Genomic DNA, 3,943 nt, shown 5'->3' with positions numbered 1-3,943 from the left:
GTGTGTGTGTGTGTGTGTGTGTGTGTGTGTGTGTGTGTGTGTGTGTGATAGAGAGAGAGAGAGAGACAGAGAGACAGAGAGACAGAGAGACAGAGAGAGACAGACAGACAAACAGACAGTCAGACAGAAAGAGGAGCGGGGAAGGGGGAGAGAGAACTCACTTGTCTGAGAACACGTGCATGTATGTGGAAACACACAGTTGACCTCGGGTGTCTTCTCCCATCACTCTCTATTTTGCTGAGGCCTGGCATCTTTTGCAACCAGGAGTTCACCAACCTAGCTAGCCTGCTTGTCCCAGGGCATAACCTGTCTCTGCCTCGGAGCGATGGGATTTTGAGTGGCCACCATGACTTTTATGTGAGCACAGGGGTTCTAAAACCCTGACTTCACACTTACGCAGCAAGGGCTCTACCCACTGGGCCACCCCCTAAGCCTTAAGTGAGTAAGATTTAAACAAGCAATCAACAGACTGCCTGGTGAGCAAAGGGTTTGGAGCACAAAGAGGTAACATTTTTAAGGAGAGGTTGCATTCCAGGAAAGGAGTGACATGACTCATCCCTCCAGCTTGAAGCTGATACCTCTCTCTTATGTCTCTGCGTGGGCTGCATCCTTCAGTCTCACCCTTTTTGACTGGGTTTGGGACTGTGTTCACCAGGTCATGTTCATGAAAGTAGTTAATGAGCTCTTGCCTGACAAGCTTTGGTCAGAAACCTTTCTTCAATGAAGACTACACACAAGATTCCATGTTTATTAAATCACACTCCAGTCCGTACCTTCCTGATGTCTCCCATAATGATATTAATCATGGCAGAGATGTTTTCACACTCATCTCCTTGACTGACTGATTACACGGTATACTCGTACCCTTTGAACTAAAAAAATAAATCAAGTGGGAAAATGTAAGGGAAAACATGGCCATGATGACTGGTAGAACAGAAAACAGTTTCTTTAAGTGGTAGTGTTTATTTTGTGAGATCATGCAATTGTTATAATTTTATGTTACAAAAATATCTTCACATATCTTGCTCTAATACTTTGGTGTGCTTCGGTCAGAATTTGAAATAGATTGTTAGCCTTGCCATCTGCTGCGTTAAGTGTTGTCCCTTAGAAAGTAGGAGAAGTCAATGTCCAATTGACCATAGCTTCTCATCTGAATCGGTGGCCTCACACTGAAGAATAGAGGAAGTCTTGGGAGTCTCAAGCTTTCATTAGGCCTTACACTTTGAATGACGTATCATTAGAATCCCCTTACTTGCCACCATCAGAAAGAGGCAGGTGATTGCACTCAGGGAATGATGCTGCTTCCCACATACTGAAGATGTTACTGAGGTTTGATGGGTGTCCCTCAGAGGTCCATGTGTTAAAGGTTATATCCCGAGGGTGGTGCTGTTGGGGGAATGTGGAACTTAAGGGCAGGTCTCAGGTTCCTGGGAACAGGCACCCCCAGAGGATCACAGATGTCTGGCCTTCTGGCTTCCCTGTAGGTTCCTGTCTCAGGGTGTAAGCTGATTGCTCTGCCACATGTTCCAGTCCCAATAAACTGCCCTCACCAGAAGCATGAAGTGATAGAGCCATTACCTCTAGAACAGAAACCTGTAGATCCATGAGCTAAATAAGCCTTTTCTCTGTGTGTGTGAATTGCCTCACATATTTCATTAAAGTCACATGAAGTAGACTAACACAAGTCTTGGTGCGTTCTGTGCCAGTAATGTCTTCTGAAGTAGAGGCAGCAAGCAGAGCCTCTAGACAGCGTGGTCCTTGGAAGGACATAGGTGAGGCAAGAAGGTGAGTGGTCTTGGAGTGGCAGATCGCTGGTGTAGGGAATGATGGGTGGGCATCCAGGACACCAATGTTCCCTAGCCTCTCTGCCAGGGTTCCCAGAAGCCAAACTATGTTGCTTCTGTGTGTGTGTGTGTGTGTGTGTGTGTGTGTGTGTGTGTGTGTGACTGCTGTCATTCTTCACCACCTCCCTCCAAATTTCCAAGACACAGGTGAACTGAGTCAAAGAGCCTATCCCTCAGCACGCGTCAGAAGCCTCAGAGGCTCAGGGCAGCAGGAGGTTATTCCTGGCTTGTGTGACGCTCCTGGCTTCCCGAAACAGAAACAATTTGGGTTCAGCTTTCTTGTTAACTATAAGGTTGGCTTGTTGAAGAAAGCTCCTCTCCTCCTCTAGCAGACCTGTAGATAGCTACGGGATAAGCCCCTATCTGCTTATATCTGTCAATCATCACAGCATCCTTATAGGGGAAACTAACCAGAGACATTTCACAGGAAAGGAACAGAACACAAGGCAGTGACATGCCCAGAGTCATACAGGAGAGAGTGCCTGAGCCAGCTTCTGCACCCTCCTCTGGCGAAATCCTAGAGCACCATGTTGTGCTGTCTGTGGCCACTTTGAAAATCACACACGTCTATCACATTGTTGATGTAGGAGATTACCACAGTGACCTGCGGATTGCAGCTGTCAAACAAGAAGTGGAAACACTGAGTGTTTTTCATAGGGCGTCATTCTTCGAGCACAGACGGAACTTCTTCCCATCGTAGAGTACGCCCTTGCAGTTTTTGCTGAAAACAGCTGTCGGAGACGTGCTCATTCATTTCTATTCTGAAAAGTTTATCCTCTCCTTGCACACCCACAGATCACAGCTTGTCACACCTGTTCTTAAAGGATGGCTTCATCAAATAACGTTGGAGATTAGTGGTTTAAGAGACTTAGAAAAACTAAAACTAAAAAAAAAAAAAAAAAAAAAAAAAGTTGTTTGTTTGTTTGTTTGTTTCTCTATCACCCAGTTGAAAACTGCATTTTCTATGGTAAATCAAATTTATCAGCTTTTGGGTCAGAGAATGGTTTTATAAACACTGACAGAGAGACTCATCAGAGACTTGGCCAGAGCAATGCTGTGTGTTTGTGGTATTGAGTTAGTATTTTATGAGGAAAGTTGCTTTCTCAAGAAAGGTGTGTGAAATGGGAGACACAGATCTAGAATCCTCATGATTTTCAGGGGGAACTATCGGTCTTACGTCTGGCAGGCAGAAGAATGTAGTTTCCCATAAACTAAGGTATTACTTTGTAATCTTAATACAAAGATAAGATATCTTCCCTATTCACAAATTAAAAAATGAGGAAAATCCCAAACTTAGACAGAAATAAGGATATTTAATTCTCCATCCCTTCATTTATTTATTTTTAATCACAGGACTGTATAAGACTTTCCAAACAGCAGACTGGCCAGATCCAAGCCTTTCCCATCCACCCTTTCCTTGAGGAAGCTGACTTCTCACCTTCAGTGCCAACTGCTGAGAGGTGCCAGCACTAGGCGGGCCTCTGGCCTTTCCTTGTCAGGTTCTCATGGTTTCCGGTTTCACCTCTCCACTCCAAAATCTGGATTTCCAATCCTGGCATTATGTGTAATTAATGTACTGAAAATTCTGGCATCCTGTGTAATTAATATACTGAAATTTTAATGTTCATCTTTTTGCTCTCCTTTACAGATCTTCTTACCAAATGCCAAGACTGTGACCACAACTGCTGACTGGTCTCCCTGACTCTCTTGTTTCTTCTCCTAATCCATCATTCAGGCTGGCAGTAGTTTAATTTTTTTGAAGTAGTTCTTTTAATATTGCTGCTCATCTGCTGACATTTCTCTGATGTCTAGGGTCATAGGCTAACACTTGAACCTAGAAATCAAATGCTTTGTATCTTGCCTTAATTGAGCTTCCCCACTATAAATAAAAGTGTGTGCATTTCCCAGAACCTGCAGCCAAGTTACAACTAAAGAAATGTGTGTAGAAATAAAGTTTGTCATTTTGAGGCCCATCTTTGAAGGCTCCTCCGTAGCTCTCTGACTTTTCATGTTTTACCGTGTTTCCAGGACATCTTGTATATGAAGTTTCAGAGAGAGAAGCTACAAAGTGATGGAGTCTTTATAAGCTAGGGTCCCTG

At 44.0% G+C, this 3,943-nt stretch overlaps 1 pseudogene; it reads left to right on the top strand.

The window, feature by feature from the left end:
* The window catches only part of LOC129666455 (histone deacetylase 1-like), a 60,638-nt pseudogene extending 57,092 nt beyond the window's left edge, over positions 1-3,546 (top strand).
* The last annotated feature ends 397 nt before the right edge of the window (positions 3,547-3,943 follow it).

The sequence above is a fragment of the Psammomys obesus genome, unplaced genomic scaffold, assembly GCF_907164565.1.
Source record: "Psammomys obesus unplaced genomic scaffold, mPsaObe1.curated_primary_1811, whole genome shotgun sequence".
Classification (NCBI taxonomy): Eukaryota; Metazoa; Chordata; class Mammalia; order Rodentia; family Muridae; genus Psammomys; species Psammomys obesus.
This window is presented reverse-complemented; position numbering and strand designations above follow the sequence as displayed.